The sequence below is a fragment of the Rhagoletis pomonella genome, unplaced genomic scaffold (genome assembly GCF_013731165.1).
Source record: "Rhagoletis pomonella isolate Grant_MI unplaced genomic scaffold, Rhpom_1.0 Rhpom_scaffold_00006, whole genome shotgun sequence".
Taxonomy (NCBI): Eukaryota; Metazoa; Arthropoda; class Insecta; order Diptera; family Tephritidae; genus Rhagoletis; species Rhagoletis pomonella.
The window spans coordinates 11,388,441-11,406,386 of NW_023458560.1; the positions used below are offsets into that span (position 1 = coordinate 11,388,441).

At 33.1% G+C, this 17,946-nt stretch overlaps 1 protein-coding gene across 1 annotated transcript in view; it reads left to right on the plus strand.

Annotated features, from left to right (window-relative positions):
• Positions 1-5,909: 5,909 nt before the first annotated feature.
• Positions 5,910-17,946, plus strand: part of LOC118740406 (protein split ends) — a gene marked incomplete in the record, with an annotated part of 189,286 nt that continues 177,249 nt past the window's right edge. Inside the window, 3 exon segments of the mRNA XM_036471928.1 lie at positions 5,910-6,276; positions 7,255-7,474; positions 9,060-9,313.

A 17,946-nucleotide genomic window follows, 5' to 3' on the forward strand; every position in this document is an offset into this window, starting at 1 on the left:
TAAAGTTGAAAAAACGACGACGACAACAAGTATCATTTAAATTGAATATTTTCCATTATTACCTGAAAATTTGAATAAATAAGAGCCTTATAAAATTGTAACATAACATAACATGACATAAGATAACATTAATAGTCTATACGACCTAAAGCAGTTTTCTAGTTCATCAGAAGATGTATAGTTTTGAAAGTTTATAAATAAGTGTGATAGCGACTTTTGGAAGAAGAGTTAACATTTGATGCTAGTTTTTCAGAATATAAAAAGATTTTGCACTGTGTTGTTAGTGGACATGAAACTACTTTAAATACAGGTACGTAATCCACCAAAAACTAAAAATCGAAAAAGGAACAGTCCAGCGCATTCGTCGGAGATACAGCCGCTAAATTTAAACGTAGAATACGTGGTATGGTTAAGAGCATATAAAAGGCCAAAACGAAAGCACACACTAAGAAAAAAAATATCGATAACAAAAGCGATAATAATATCGATAGTAAAATCGATGAAAACATCGATAAAAAATCGATGAAAATATCGATATCAAAATTGATAATAATATCGATAACAAAATCGATAACTTAATCGATTACAAAATCGGTTACAAAGTCTGTCAAAAAATCTACCAGAAAATCGATAACAAAGTCGATTACAAAATCGATTAAAAAGTCGACAAAAAAATCGATAAAAATATCGACATCAAAATCGATAAAAATATCGATAATGAAACCGATACAAATATCAATATCAATATCGATAGCAAAATCGATTAAAAATATCGGTAACAAAACCCATAAAAATATTGATGACCAAATCGATAAAAATATCGACAACAAAACTGATCAAAATATCGATAACAAAATCGATAACAAAATCGATAAATAATCGATAGTAAAATCGATAACAATGTCGATAACAAAATCAATCAAAATATGGATAACCAAAATTGATTAAAAACATCGATCATTATATCGATAAGTTCCGAAAATATCGGTAGCAAAATCAGTACAATATCGATAAAAATTACGATAACAAAATCGAAAAAAATATCGATCACAAAACCGACAAAATATCGTTTATTAAATCGATAAGTCCCGAGAATCCCGAAAATCTCTAAAATCCCGAAATAGTTCCCAGATTGCGTCTCTGTGCCTCTATCTATATCCTTTTCTCTACAACTACCTTTTAAAATAAATCTTTCTTCCTCTATCTTCATTTTTACTTTTAACGGTATTCTCATCCTCATATTTTTCTTTATATTTATCAACAACAACCAAAGAGGAAATATCTTTGTTTTTATTTTTATGTTTATCATATTCTTCATATACATCGGAGTAGCCAGAATGAAATTTAGGGGGGGGCTCGACCCTATTAAGCTGGAATTTCAGGGTACTACTTTATATATATACAAGGAAAATTTGAATGTTAGGGGGGGGGGGGAGGGGGGGCTCGAGCACCCCCCTGCCCCTACCTGGCTACGCCCATGTTCATATACATATTCCCCTTCACCTTTGCCCTTATATAAGTAAAGTGTTTAAATTTACCTTGGTCTTCATTTTTGCCTTTATCTTTGCGCAACTTTGTTTTTGTTTTTATTTTTACCTTTGCCTTTATGCTTTTCTTTATCTATGTACGTACTCACCTTTACTTTTATTCTTTGATTGGTCTTTTTCTAAATGTTGTTTCACTTCAGAAAGTTTTTGCGTAAGAAGGCCTGTATGCAGGTCTCAAGAAAAGCAAAAACTCCATATAAAATGACGTACAAGAAATGGCTAAGAAAGTTTCTTGAGTCAAATTTCCTTAAAGCAGTACTACGGTTTTCTAAAGTTTTTTTGTGAAAAAAGAGCACAAGGCAACCCAGGTTTGCAACAGAAATATATGCCCGTTCCATTATTTCTTGAGGAAAGAGTGAGGCAACAGGCTGTGAGGTATCAAAAATGTCAAAATCACTAAAATGTCACTATCTGTCTCGCTCGCTCATGACAAACATGTCTCATCATTTTGCCGTAAAATTAAGAACCTACCAAGAGCTTGTGCGAATAAAAAACATTTGAACTGAGTAAAATAGGTTAGCAAAAATCGGGTTTATTGAGGTTATGATTTTTTTTACTCGTTTTTTTTTTTAGTATGAAAATAACAAGTATTGTACCATTTTACAATCCTGATTAAATGCGCGAACTTTTAATGGCACTTGCCAAGGCACTTTAGTACATTTTTTTTTAAAGGAGGGCCTTTCAAAGTCGACAAATTATAAAAATTTTAAATTCATAGTTTAACAAATAGTCTTAATTCTAGAAAACTTGGGGCAATTGTGTCATTATTTTTGACTTAGGTCCTATAAATGTTATTTAGGGTTAAGGTTCCAAAGTTTAAATGAAAAAAAATAATACAGATTAACCACAATAACCGAAAAATGCTTACAGTTTGACCAAGTTTCTAGGTTTTTCTTAAATGCCCATAATTTTCAAACTGCATGGGATAGATTTTTTTTCTTATTTTTCTCACCTGTCACCCCGTTTCGGCTTGACGTTGAGTTCTGGGACACCCTGTATAAACTCTTGCCTTTGTTGTTTTCTTCATGTTCATACTCACCTTCACTTACATTCTTGTATTAATCTTAATCTAAATCTTATTCTTAAACCGCATATTACCACGTTTTTTTGTTAAGTTATTACCAGGGAACGAATTTTATGGAAATTGCTTTTTTTCTGCTAAAGAGAGTATATTCAATTAAGAATGTCCACGATTTACTTTTCTCTGATTCCATATATACACATTTGATGTTGCTAGTTTTTGCCTTTTTTAAGATATTTGCCTTTTTTTGCCTTTTCTATCTTTAATTGTAAAGGTCAAGGAAATATTCCTTAATACTGATAATATGAAAGTTTTAAAAGTTCCATATTTAAATTGGGCGCCACTTGTATCAACTCACGTGGAGCGCACGTTTAAGGCTTTTCTTCGCGAAAATCGAATGAAACTGCTTTTAAAATGCATCTTGTAGTTCAATGTTACTACAACTATTGAGATTAGAGTTTTGTGAATTCAAAACTCGAAAAGAGAAAATAGTCAAAGATTCAGAGTTAACATTTTTCGTATAATGAAACTAGTTCATTGCTTTTCACTTTCTACTTGTAAATTAAACATTTCTAAAATAAATGTATTTTTTGATTATTTTTCGTTTTTTGCTTCACAACTGTTTTATGCCGCAAACTTTTTGACCTTCCCGCATAGAGACGCCATCGACTCCCCTAATTACACAGGCCAACAAAAATGGGAATCAATTTTGTAACCTAAAATGTTAAAGCTGTTTTTGGCACACTTTTTCATGCTGATTACGAATCCGTAAGTAAAAAGTTTCCTTCACGTCCAGATTTACCAGATTTACCTACGGATTCGTAATCAGCATGAAAAAGTCTATCAAAAATAGTTTTAACATTTTAGGTTACAAAATTGTTTCCCAATTTTTGGTGGCCTGTGTTACATGGTAGAAAACTGATAAGCGTTTTAGTATTTTAGTATAAGCAAAATACTAAATACTAAATACTCGATACTAAATCGAATGACAATGTTGCAACCAGTGTTGCCGTTTTAGCCCTTTGGTGGCTAAATTTGGCTACCAAATTCTTTTTTTGGCAACAAAAATTTGAAATTGCCCCTAGCCCTTTTTTTAGCCCTTTTCCAAATTTATTCATCATTGACATTCAAATTTTTTTTATGATTTTCATGAATTTAACTCTCCGCTCATAAAGCGAACGCCTTTCCTTTAAGGCAAGTAAACATATTTCTATGTATATTCCTTACGTTTCTGGGCCGTTATCTTGTCCGTTAACGATTTTACTATACTTTAAAATAAGTAAGTTGGTGGCCCTTAATATGCTTTATGTGTTACACAAAAAGTTTTTTTGTAAAATAGTAATTCTTTTCAGAGTTCATTGTTTTTCTATACCAGTAATTATAGAAAATGTTTGCGTGTATACTTACATACTTATACTAGCAGTACCCCGGTGTGCTTCTCTACACCAAATATTGAAAAACGAATGAAAAGTCCTGGAATTTTTCTATATGAAAATTTATCATTTGTTTTATTTCAAAATTTTTGATTCTTTATTTTAAATCTTATCCAACAGATTTGGATATACAACATTTTTTTGTTTTTCCATCTTGGGTATGAATAAATAAACAATTTGGAATGCCAACTCTTGAACAGGCCACGTATAGCTACCAATTCCAGTAATCTACCACAAATATTTCAAGAGATATACCAGATGAAAATTTTTGTTAGTATGGGTGGTGCCCGAATTCGGGGAAACTTAACACAAACCATCTGCATAATAGCCCGACTATGCCGTATAAATTTGGTTGAAATCTTGCACTTATTCTTTATATATAAGATGTGAGGTGCCACGCCCTCTTTTCCAATACTGCCCATTTTTATCCATGAGTATGGAATTATTTGTTATACCTCTATACCAACTTCCAGTACTCTACCACAAATATTTCAAGAGATATACAACAAAAAAAATGTTGTTAGTATGGAAGGTGCCACACCCCCTTTTACGAATTCGGGCAGACTTCACATAAACCATCTGCATGATAGCCTGAATATGCCGTATATTTGGTTGAATTCGGTGAAGCCGTTCTTAAGTTATATTGTCAAACCAAAAACGTTCACTTATTTTTATATTTTAGTTAGTATGGGTGGTGCCACGCCCCCTCTTCCGAATTCGGGAAAACTTCGCATAAACCATCTGCTTGATAAATCGAATATGCCACATAAATTTGGTTGAATTCGGTGAAGCTGTTTTCAAGTTATGAGGTCACACCAAAAACGTGCACTTATTTTTATATATAAGATGTAGATAAAAAAATTTAGCTACCATTTTTAGCCACAACGACGATTTTTAGCTCTTTTTTAGCCCTTTTTTAGCTGGAATTTAGCTACCACTAAAAATGTTTCGCGGCAACACTGGTTGCAACGCGTGTGGTGAGGCATACGACTTGTTGTGGCAAGCGGTAGTGCGGCAGATTTACGCATTGAGACTCTACTTAAAAGCGAAGAGGAGAGCGATATTTAAGAGAGTTCGCGTAAAGAGAGATCAGAAAAATATGAAACTGATAAATAAACCGCCCATTTCTCTTAGTTTAAAAGAACCACTACCAATTATTTGAAGATTTCAAAGAACTTACTGAATGTAAACAAAATATCTAATTTTAATATAATTAAGCCAAAGGAATGATGCCTATTTGTTAAAAAAATACGGACAAAAATAATAAACAATTAAACAGGTAAATGAGAAACAATAAGTTGTATGTAGTCGGCTACTTCAGCTAGAATACGAATGCGAGATACAAATGAAAAAGAAGCAAAATAGCTCACAGATACTTCTATGCTCACAGAGAGCACCGCTCGGCAGCCTGTGTGCTACATTATTTCGTTATTACACGTACACCGCTGGGTCGATATTACAGGGTGCAGTGAGTGTATTAGCCGCTTAACTTAAAAAGTTAGATCTCTTATGATTAGACTGCGGACTCTTATGCAAAATACGGAGCGTAGAAATATGTACTACTGAACTATAAACAAAATGTATGGAAATTTACATAACTATAAACAAAGTGTATAAATATCTATACATTTTGTTTATAGTTCAGTGGTACATATTTTTAGGCTTCGTTTCCTGCATAAAAATTCGCAGTCTAATCATAAGAGATCTCACTTTCTAAGTTTACTTTTTTAATAAAAACGAACGATTTACACTTTCATTTCATTCCAACTCAGCCGAGCCAGCTTCAAGCGTCGAGTATCGCGCTTAAACTTCTTTTGGTTGAACTGCTCAAATGCAGATACTTTATGTACACGGCACCCTGTTTATCGACTATCTGGCGGATACGAATGTTGCTCTCAGGCATGACTGGTCTGCGATTGCTGAGCTCAGTCATTGAGTAAATCGCGATGAGGTTGCATCGTTAGGACACTACGCGTTTTCCTCTTAAAACCATACGGTAGATTTTGTTGTATACACTTGTACAACACCAAAGCAGCAGCAGTAGCAGCAACAACAAAAATCATCAAATCACCAGTTCCAACAACAACAAGAGGAATTATTTTTAACAAAAAGTAGAAAAAAACACGCAAATGCAAAATTAATTGCAAAGCAGCAAAAAGGTGAATGGTGATTGAAAATAAGAAATTTGTAACGAATCGAATACCAACAAATGTACGGCTACTTCGCGCGCCTCTCGGTAGGCACCCCCCGTCCGCCCAGCGCGCGTATCTGTTGTGTAAGTAAATTGTGTATGCATGTGTGTAGGTCCGTGCATGGGTGTGTGTGATTGAGTGTGGAAATGTACAAAGGTATCTAGCTGCAGGGCGATGGCGACGGCGGCGGGTAAAATGTGCAACGCGTACGACATAACCGAGGCGTTCGTTGTTTGCGAATATAGGGTGTAGGCGACCCGGCATGGTACGGCGCGACGCGGCGAGACAGCGCAAATTCGTTGAAATATTCATGTAAACATTCATACGTCCATACATACATACATATGTATGTACTTATTTTCGTGCGAAAAAATGCAGTGTCGGTGCATTGCAGTTCGGCGCTAGAGTGGCATAAGCGTAAACTGAGACGTCGCGGCGCGGTGCGGTGCGGTGAAACGCGAGGCGCGCGGTGCGACGTATCGATATTGCTTGCCCCTTTGAAAGTGCAATGATAAAATAAAAAATTTAATAAATAAATAAAAATTAATTTTAACACAAAATGTGTGCAGCAAAGTGGCAACCACAACAACAGTGTTGCAAATTTCAGCACGCCAATTACAAATAACAAAAATTATAATTAAATACAAAGTTGAAAATAGCCAATTGCGAGATTTCGCATATATTTTTTGCATTACATATATGTACATATGTATGTATACAGCATTTGCCTGTCCTAAGTTCTCTTTCTATCTCTATGCCATGAATGCTAATATTATCGCGAAAGCGACAAAATCGTTGCCTTATATGCATTAAATATAAAAATATTGTTTTTAGCAAAAAAAGTTTTTACTTGTGTTTTTGCAAAAAGTGGGCAAATATGTCTGTTGAAACTCATCATAAAAATATTTTATGGTTAATCAATACAATTGTGAAAAATAAAATGATGTATTTATCTCCCATTTAGTGATTACATAGATATGATATAAAATTTTCTAAATCAAAAAAGCAAAAAAAAAATTCATAAAGTAAATCATTAAAACAAGTAATTGAAAATATTATAGGTGGAGAAATTTTAGCTGATATTAAATGTACATATCAGCTATGTTTGTGAAGAAAATAACAATTTATGCATAAACCAGATAAAATACTGCAAAATAATACCGGATTTTACATATAAACAACCAAAATACAACAAAACCGCAGTTCAATTTACACATGGAGGTTTTTCGATAATAATACTTGAAAAACAGTCCATATAGAAATTCTACATCTGCGCAAGCTGTGAGTAACAAATTTCATCTTATCTATAGATATGTATATACATATGTATGTATATATTACATAGCCAATTGAAATAGCCTATCTATGTACAGACATAAATATGTAATACATATATTATTTTCTGCTAATTCAGTGGAGACTAAAATGTCTAACAAAAATTAAAGCATTTTTAATCTTTTAAGGGCTCTTAAAAATTTTATATCTGTATTAAAAATAAATAATTTTTGAATGTTTTTACAGTCATTCATAATTTTGCTTTCTAACAGTTTTCAAAATGTTTTCCTTCATAAATATTTTTCGTTAATTTTTATTTGAAATATGAGCTATAAAAAAAACATATAAATATATCTTGCAAACTTTGTACAAAATTCACAAAAATTAATCATACTTCAAAAAGTGTTCATCAAGATTACAAACTTTTTAATCAGAAATTTTATAAAATTTTCCGGTATGCACTTTCAATTTCAGATGCAATTTTCAAGTAGCTAAAAAGTAGTGCTGATTTTTTATAAATTTTTTTTTTGTCGAGGCTGTAGCGCATTTTCTTTCATATAAAAACAGATTTGGTTCATGCGAATCAATCAATACCAACAAAGTAGTTATTTAACGAGATTTTTCTTTAATTTGCTTAAAAAATTAAGTTATTTCTAAGCAACGTGTACAAAAATAACATTACATTAAAAGTCGTTAACTATTCTGCTTTTATTCGAAATGTTTTTCTGGATCCTTCATTTTCCTATACAGAAATATGCAGGTATTGTTTAGACAATAAATATATTTATGAAAGCAAGCTGAGTGAAAAATGAGTTCTGATACTTGACCTTTATATTTGAGACCATTTAAGTCTAAATTAAATATGATTATTGTTTGGTGAAAAATTAAAAAAAAAATGCTTCATTGAATTTTCAATTCACAAATTTTCTTAAACAATTTCAATGAAAGCAAAAATTCATGTTAATGTATCTATGCTTATCATTAAATTTTATACAGGTCTAATGATATAAACATGTACATATATATGTATGTACATACATATACATATTTCGATTTAATAAATATGTTTACTATTTTTACAAAAAAAAAATTATAAGTTCATATCGATGGCTGAGTGGAAGATCGACCTAACTCGGCAGCCAGTTCGAAAACGCTCCATCTCAAAAATTTTTTCTACAACGCCCTATTTCCGAATTTGGTTGAAGAACGCGAATATCTCAGCTGCCGATTCAAAAACGACCTATCTCAGCACATTTTCAATGTATTTTCGTTTGAGGTAGAGCGTTTTTGAACCGAGTTCTGAGATAGGGCGTTCTTAAAAAAAAAATTCTGAGATAGGGTGTATTTCAATAAAATTCTGAAATAAGGCGTTCTTTAATCAAATTCTGAAGTAGGGCGTTCTTGAAAAGTTTCTTGAGATACGGCGTTTTCGAATTGGCTGTCGAGATAGATCAATGTTCCACTCAGCCATCGATATCGTCACCTGAAATGCAAAAAAGACGTAACTTATAAAAAATCAAAATTCACTTTTTGATTGATATGATGGATTTCATAGAATTACAACTCCCCGTGTTTTTTTGTTTACTTCCAGCACTCGGAAACGTTTCAATCTGCTCCGTCATTGCCTTTAATAAAAAATATCAGCTTAATGCTTAGGCAATGGAGAAACCCAATTCACATTATAAATAATACGAGCAAATTAAAAGCAAAATAATGAAACAAAAATTTATCAAGTTGATGTTAAATAAATCGTGAAAATGGTGAAAATATAAAAAAAAAAGTTTCGAAAAAATTCCAGCGAGAGTATCAAAGAAAATGTTGAGCTGCATACAAATTCAATAACCGGTAAGATTATATATTTTGATAACAAAAATACATACTTATACACAGATAATAACTATGTAAATACATTGGGGTGGTAAAAAAAAGTAAAGTCGGAATTTTAAAGCTCTCACCCCCTAGGATTATCCTATACCTATTTTTATTTTTTTTTAAATAAAACATATTTAGAGGTCGCTCAAAGCGCTCAAATTTTTTCATGTATATTATGTGGAAAAACCCCTAAAAATCAATGTTTTTTATCGGAAATCTCTGTTTCTCCTTCTGGAGTATTCCAATAATAATACCGTATTGTTTATTTAACCACTTTTTGAAATTTCATTAATACTTATGCCCTAAGGTCTCTTTTTCCAATTCATAATCGTAACTACACTTTTTTCTTATTAAAATTGTACCCAAAAGCGTTAAGCGACTATTCAAATAGTCAACAATTTTACTAAGCTAATTACCAGACTGGCGAAGAGTCATAAGATTATGAATTCCTGCGGATACTTCATTCCTTGCGAGGATATCAGCCACTTTAATTTCGTCGATTCCAATGTGGCCTGTACTCAAATGAGGTAGACCCGGTTCATCAATGCGATAGGTATTAAAACACACAGTCCCACACCAGTTTTGGGGTGACCTCGTGTGTTTTCAAGACAGGTCGCCCACATGGTCATGAAACTCAGCTTAAAAGAGAGAATATGAGCCATATAAATTCTATAACGTACATACTCACCGGCTTTGCTATAATTTAAAGTAAGATTCACATAGATCTTTCATAGTGGAAGGAGGTATAACAACTGACCATAGTACATACATTACAAATAAGAATAAGGAATATCAAAATTATTGAATAAATCCAGAAGAAAACATCCAAAAGAATTAAACTTGGTACTGAATAAATATGTGGGTAAGCGAAGTACTTAGTTCATTCTGAAAAGGATATATAATTTTTAGCAAAGTAGCCGTACAAAATATTTTTCAGACTTCTAAACCAGTTTTAAGCCGAAATACCGCTTTTTTCGGCCTCTGAACCGAGCCACGAACTGAACTGTTTTTAATTTTGAAATGCCAGCTCGGTTCAAAATGAAAATTCACTTAAGCATTTATGAAGTTTTGTAATACACAACCCATATGGTGAAATTGCAAACATTTTAATAGTTTTATCAGTTTGAACGCAGTTTAGTCCCCCAGTTTTCGAGATATTCGACAGAAATTTGGTAAGCGGGTGTATTTGTTGTAACTGGAAAAAGTTGGACCACTACAACATATAGCTTCCATACAACTGATTGATCAGATATATATGATTTTGTTATAACACCTCCATTTTTTCAGCTATGAACCAACATGAAAATTAAAACAAGTAAAGAAGTATAAGTTCAGGCGAAACCGAATTTTATATACCCGGCGCAGGTAGCAACTATTGTCGTTCCAACTTTCTTAAACTACCTAAAAGTCTATTATTGTTAAGAGATTGTTGTAAGTATTAACTTGGAGTGAATTAGCGTCCTCAATTATTGAAATATCGGAGTATTCGTATATCCGAAAATTACCGTTATACGGGAAACCGATGCAATTTTAATCCGATTTGAATAATTTTCAACGAATTGCTTTTTCGTACCAAGGTTATTAAATACACCAAGTTTGGTAAAAATTGATAAATCGGTTACCGAGATACACTTTGTGACGGCGGCACGTCTAAAATCCAAAAATTTATAATAATCTATTTTTTGCTCAGTGGACATTGCAGTAATCGATTTTGAGTCAATTAGCTTCGTAGTTACTGATTTATCGCAGTTTTCGTATTTCTGTAAATTGCCGTTATATGGGAGGTGGGAGTGGCTACTGCCCAATTTCAATGATTTTCAGCAAATTTTTTAGCTGGATCCTAAGCAAGGCTCGTACCGAGTTTGGTAAGGATTTGTAAAGCGGCTACTAAGATAAAGTATTTCATCATAAGTGGGCGGGGTCACGCCCATTTTCCAAAAAATTTATAACAATGATATTTTGTACCAAAATTCTTCTTCAAATAGATACTATTTTTCAATAATTTGGATAAAATATTTACTGAAATATCATAGTTTTTGCATTTTTCGAAAATACCGTTATATGAGAATGGGGCGTGGTTACAGTCCGATTTCGCCCATTTTCAATAGCAACCTACCTTGGATAAAGGGCAACCTACGGACGGACGGACGAACGGACGGACAGACAGACATGGCTTAATTGACTTCTCTTTTCATTCTGATCATTTATGTATACATTGTCTATATCTCGCAGAGCTGTAAAATGATTGAATCAATAGGATCTGCATTCACTCGACATTCTTTTCAAAATTATGATTGTTTGTTTGTATAAAAAAAGCCTCATTCCTGAGTGGCTTAAAATGTTTGAAAACAAATAAACTGTGTTGTGTTTTTGAATGGTAGATTGACATTCAGTATGGAATGTGAATGTAACAGAAGCATTCGCACACACAAATGATTGTATATTTAAAATGAATGCACACGTTTTTACCATTCAGTACTAATACTTTTTTCCCAGGGTTGAAATATTTTATACTTTAAAGTTTAAACATATCTGGAATTGAAAAAAAAACATATATGTATACGTATGTATGTATTTCAACGCGTATGTATAGACGTTTTCTGACATTAACCCATGGCTAATGACTGGTGCGAAATCAGTTCAAACAAACATCGCAACCGTCGAGCACAAAGGACATATCTTGATACATACATTTACATATATTACATTCGAAACTAGTGAACTGTATATAGAAATATAAAACAGTGTCAATGGAATTGAGTTTTTAAAACTCTTGCTTGAAAAAACTTAAGAATTTCATTACCGGCATCTGCCCCTTCGTATTATAGACTTTTAGAACTATAAAAGGTCTATTCTGCACGTAACCGAAGATTTTTTAACCGGAAAATTTTATTACCAAAAAATGTTACCTGTTCATGTCACCGCGATTCTAGGAACGTTGGTAATGCTATATATTCAGCAATTCATCCATGAAGAATTGTGGAAATTCTGGCATTGCATATTTCACGGGGCGGGGCAATATTTTGTTACCAGCTTATGAGATGGTAACAAAATTTACCGGTTACAAGAGTACACCAATTGCGAAAAGGGGTTAAAAATTGATTGTAGACATTTTTTCGCAGAATATACGTATATATAAATTTAATTTGTATGATTTTTTTTCTATTAATTTTTTTCTTCAGTTATCAAATTTGAAAACTTTCAAAACGAAATTTTATAGGGTTCTTGTTTTCTTTAAAGAGGGTTTGAGGAGTTACATTGTAAAATTTTTTTTATTAATTATTAATTAAAAGGTGTACTATTTAAACATATTTACTACGCACTTCTGCAGTAGGGTACTATAACTTTTCTCACGTAACGGATATTTGGAACAACCAAAATCGAAATAGATATATACTACATTTATGTACATATGTATGTATATACCGTAAATGCCCAGAATAAAAAGAGTTGATTAGTCCATCTCCGTCTGTCTGTCTGTCCGTTTGTTTGTGTACACGATAACTCTAGGAAAAGTTGAGATATCGGAAGAAAATTCGGTACGCGGGTTTCCCTTTATGCAGGGCAGAAGCGTATTGAAAATACAAAAATTAAACCATAACCTGGTCCCTCCCATAAAACGGTAATTTCGAAAAATTCAAAAAATTCAATATTTCCTTAATTACAGAAAACAAATTGCTAAAAAAGTCACATGTTTATTATTATACATTTTTGAAAAATGGGACATATTTCTAACTTTTGAAATCAATTTGCTCAAAACATACATTTAGAATAATGTTTTAAGAAATAATTACACCCGAGCGCATTTGTGCACATGGGTATTATAACTTTGTTCGCATAGCGGTTGTTTGTTGTCTAGGCCTTCAGGTTAATAAAGATGTAGAAAACGATTTTTGCTTGTGTGGGGTCCCGTTTGATTGAAAAATTGGAAGGAACTGATTTTTTCAAATTGCAACACCTAATAAATAAATTATTTCTAAAATAGGTTACAGCAGACAATGTTTAATCATTTTTTATTAATATACCGACACCTGATTGGAAGATCAACCTATCTCGGCAGCCAATTCAAAAACGCCCTTACTCAGAAAACTTTTTATGAAAGTCCTACTTCAGAATTTGGTTGAAGAACGCCCTATCTCAAATGAAAATATATTGAAAATTTGCCGAGGTCGGGCGTTTTTGAACCGCATTCTGAGATAGGGCGTTCTTCAACAAAATTCCGAAATAGGGTGTTCTAGAACGGTTTTTTGAGATAGGGAGTTTTCGAACTGGCTGCCGAGATAGGTCGATCTTCCACTTAGGTGTCGATATGTAGTTTTGATGTTAACAAACAAACCAAAACTTGGGTTAAAAAGCGTGCTCAATGAAATGGGTATAAATTCTTAAATATTGCACTTTCGGAAAAGGATGTTAATGAAAATAGGGACCAACGAATTTTGTTAAATATTTTTTTTGTTGGAAATGTTGATAATTTGTGGCTTATTGTAAATGAAAAAACCTCCACAAACCAACAAATTCGATTTTCGAATCTTTATTAACTGCTTGACTCAATAGCGACGAAAAAAAGTACGAAGAAATTTGTATCAAAAATTTTTATAATTAAATAATGAAATGTATATGTATGTCTAAATTTAGAACCAGAAGCTCTTAAATTTGTTAGTTTATATTAACTTATATATGTATGTACTAATTTATGCATTATGCATTATTAATGGTGTATTGGTAACACTTATTTGGAAAGCTGACAATTTTCTAAACAGAGATGTTAAAATCATTAATAATTTATATTTTTCATAATGACATTCTAACGACACGTTCACTAAAAAATATTTCTCCAATTAATATTTTTTATTCTTATAAATCCTTGTACAAATTTAAGTGAAAAAAACTGATGATAACGCTCTATTAACTATTTTTCGTGTTGAAATTTTGAAGTCTTTTTAAAAAAATGCAACCTGGCGTATTTTTCAGAGGGTTTTGTGTGTTCAAAATATTTATATCAATTGATTGGTACTGAGTGGATGTGTGCACACATAGCAAAAGCTGCATTCATCTGAGTGCTTATTCAGTGTTAAAAGTGAATCGTTCGTCATTCAATTTTTTCAATCTTTCTTTGAATATGGAAATGTGTGCAATCGTATCTACTTTGAGTGAATGTAGAATTGGAAAACTTTAAGCCGCATTATTCAATAAGGGAGAATTCAATGAAAACATAATAATATAAAATTGATGATTTTTAATTTCAAATGATTTCACAGTTTTACAGCTCTGATATCTCGATTCCTTTAGGCTGTTACAAACAACCGTTAGGCTGTTACAAACAACCGTTATGCGTGCACAAGTGCGCTCGGGTATAATTATTAGCAACAGAAAGTTTACAGTGGAAATGACAAAGTTCCGGCCACTATAACCAATGATTTTTCAGATATGGGTTTCACAGCTAAGAAGGAGCAATTTCGTGATCTATTTTCATACAAAATTTCTTGAGCAAGTCTTCAAGATCGGAGCTCTATATGCTATATCTCCTATAGCAAAGTTTGTTCAGAAACACATTTTTGCGATATAATCCTTTACGTAGGCAGCTAAAACCATGAAATTGTGTGACCTGTTTACTTATCGATCATACAAGGCCTAGCACGAAATTTATTTAGATTGTTGCTTTTTAAGGTATATGTAAGATACATACCACTGATAGTTCGGAAGTTCATTTATGAGTTTTTGTTATATAACTCCTCTGTCTATGTTCATATTTAGTAATTTAAAATGCAGTGAATAATACGAATGTAGGTTGAAGTAAAATTTTCTGGTGTTCATGAAAGGTATGACGCCTCTGGAGTACCCAAAGAGAACGCAGTCCTTACCTGTTCGGTTTGATTGCAACAAGCCAAAATTTTGAGTATCAATTCAAAATTCTAAGTATATGGGCCGTTTTTTGTCCAATGGCATGTGTCGTCAAATAAGTGAAAACACATTGTCAAATGGAACTAAAAAAAGGTTTACCCATTGATTTAAATCAGAATAAGTATTCAATCGTGTGCACGTGCTGCTAAATTGGCTAACTGTCCTTTTTTGCCCTTAATATAATCGGCAAAGGCATGAAAAGAGAAGATAAAGTTGTGTCAAAATATGTTGTCAAAATATGACATAGTGAAAACCAGCCTTTACGACTCGTCCAAACCTTAAAAAATTATTTTCCACAACTATGGATGCCCGTTAATTATCGAAAGTTACTTGAAATAACTTTTTGCAAACAAAGCAAAGTTTTGATAAATATTATATTTAAGTACATACAAAATCTAATTTGATCTCAATAAAAAAACCTTTTGTTTTTATACATACAGTATTTGTCATATTTTTGTTATTTGTATAAAAAAATTTAACCATTTGAATCGAACGGAATTATGTATATGAGGACCATCTGTCCAAGAGTCAATCACAGGGGACCAGTGGCGATCCCTGAGGGTGGCATGATTTCAAGAGTACTATTTCTCGCTAACTCATCAGCTCCGGGTTTACCGCGATGTCCCAGGGGCCTGGCACTCATATACGTCTAATTAGAAAAATTATTGCATCATCATTGAACTCCGGGCACTGAATGTCGCTTGGCTATCAGAGTAAATGCTTGCGTCCCTTGAGGAGTGTACCAACTGCTTCCCCTTCTTCAAAAATGCTACAGTCGGCAGGAAGCCAAAACTTGATATTAGGGGAGACCACCCTATGAGAGACTATAAGCCCAAAACTGGTGCCATAGAGCCGAGAATTACTTTAGGCGATAGACCAATAGCTCCCCTGCACGAGTATAAAGCAATAGATGCCTTCCTAACTCTTTTCTTAACTCTTTAAACGCTAGTGTTACATATGTGTAACGCTCGAATTTCGCGGACTAATATTTTTGTTAGGAAAATTTTTATTACATAACAAAGATTCACGAGTGTTACATATATGTATGTTTCAGGTCGTACAGACATCCCTTGATAGAGGTCGCAACTTTTTGTTATGGGTTTTTGTACATATCCTCTCTTTTAGTATCCTCCAAAATTTGGTTCCTCTTTTGCTTTCGCGTTTCTCCCGCATCAAAAGCATACTCAATTTCTCTCGACCAGTATACCTTATATATATTAGTAGCCTGCTTATTAAAGCTCAATTTTATGTTCGATTGCGACAAGGCCCTGAAATCCTGAATTTTGCATATTAGAAAAAACTTTTCTATCGGTGAATTACTGCATGTGTCGGTATTTGAAACTGAGACACATGGAATAATAGTCGAGATCTCTACCTACTCGGCTACGCCAGTCAAAAGCATCGTAGAACCTCGTAAGCAAAAACACGATACGTTTTTTGCTAAAGGAGTCCGACTTACTGGTAATATTTAAATGGATCGGGTAGAGAGTTGTATTTTTAGACATGAATCCGAAAACGGATGTCACAGGCTGATTAATGATGATCGGTTGCCCCTATTCCTCACGTTACCGATACATTATTTTATCGGCAAATTGTATTACCTTTAGCTTCGGACTTTTGTAGAAATGTATTGGTTTTAAATATGACAATATCATTGTAACCAGTATATTTATATCAGTAACACAATTTTTGTCAAAGTGAATAGACCTGTTAATTTGTTTTTTTTTTTTGTATTTTATAAAAATCAAATAACATTTATAAGTTCCACGCGCTAGTGTAGCGGGCGTGGTAGAACGCAAAACCTTACCATTTTTCATTTTTTTCATACTTTGGTAAGGTCAGTTTAGGACAGCTCCAACCAACAGACATGTAGATTAACTATACTTTGTATTGCCATTCAGAGAGGTAAAGGATACGAAGCAAAAGGTGACGCCTAAGAAAATGCTCCGTTCCAACAATAAAACTCCCCAAGCGGCTAATCGCTAAAGCTTCTTTGTCAAAAGTGTAGCATAGACTTATGTACATTTGTATGTATGTATGTATGCATGTATACACATATGTATGTATGCACTAGTACCTACATATTTAACAAATTTCTCAGCATGTTTAATACTTTTTCCCTCAGATTTTCCCCTGCGTGGTATTCGTTTAATGTATATTTATGGAAGACTGTTCTCAAAGTAATCCGCCACCAGTCGAGGGTGCACTAATAGGTATAACCATTAAAAAGAGCTACTATGAATAATAAACCATTCTTGGGCTCGATATTATTAAACTTTTTATATAATTTTATTTAATTTCAACTGAGACGAATTCGGTTTAAAGGCTCCTCAAGCAATTTTGTACTATCCTTTTTGAAAGAAAAACCCCACTTACATACATATTTATGTGTGTATGTACATGTGTACATGTGCAAACTATATAAACACATGCATCATAATTATTTTTAATTGTATGCTTCTTTCTTCTTTTCTGGAACCCTTGCTAATGTGCTGAGTTCTGGAACAATTTGTATTTGGTTAACAATTCATACTCGGGTATGGTTCCATACAAAGTTAGTTAGTTGAAAAGCCCTATTAATTCGATTCGGCCGCATGCCTTTAAAGATCGTCGTCGGGGCGAACGACGAGCCAGCGACAGCGTAATAAATGCTGTAGTCAAACGCTAGTATGTACCGATGTAAGCACAATGGCCGGGCGAAGCGC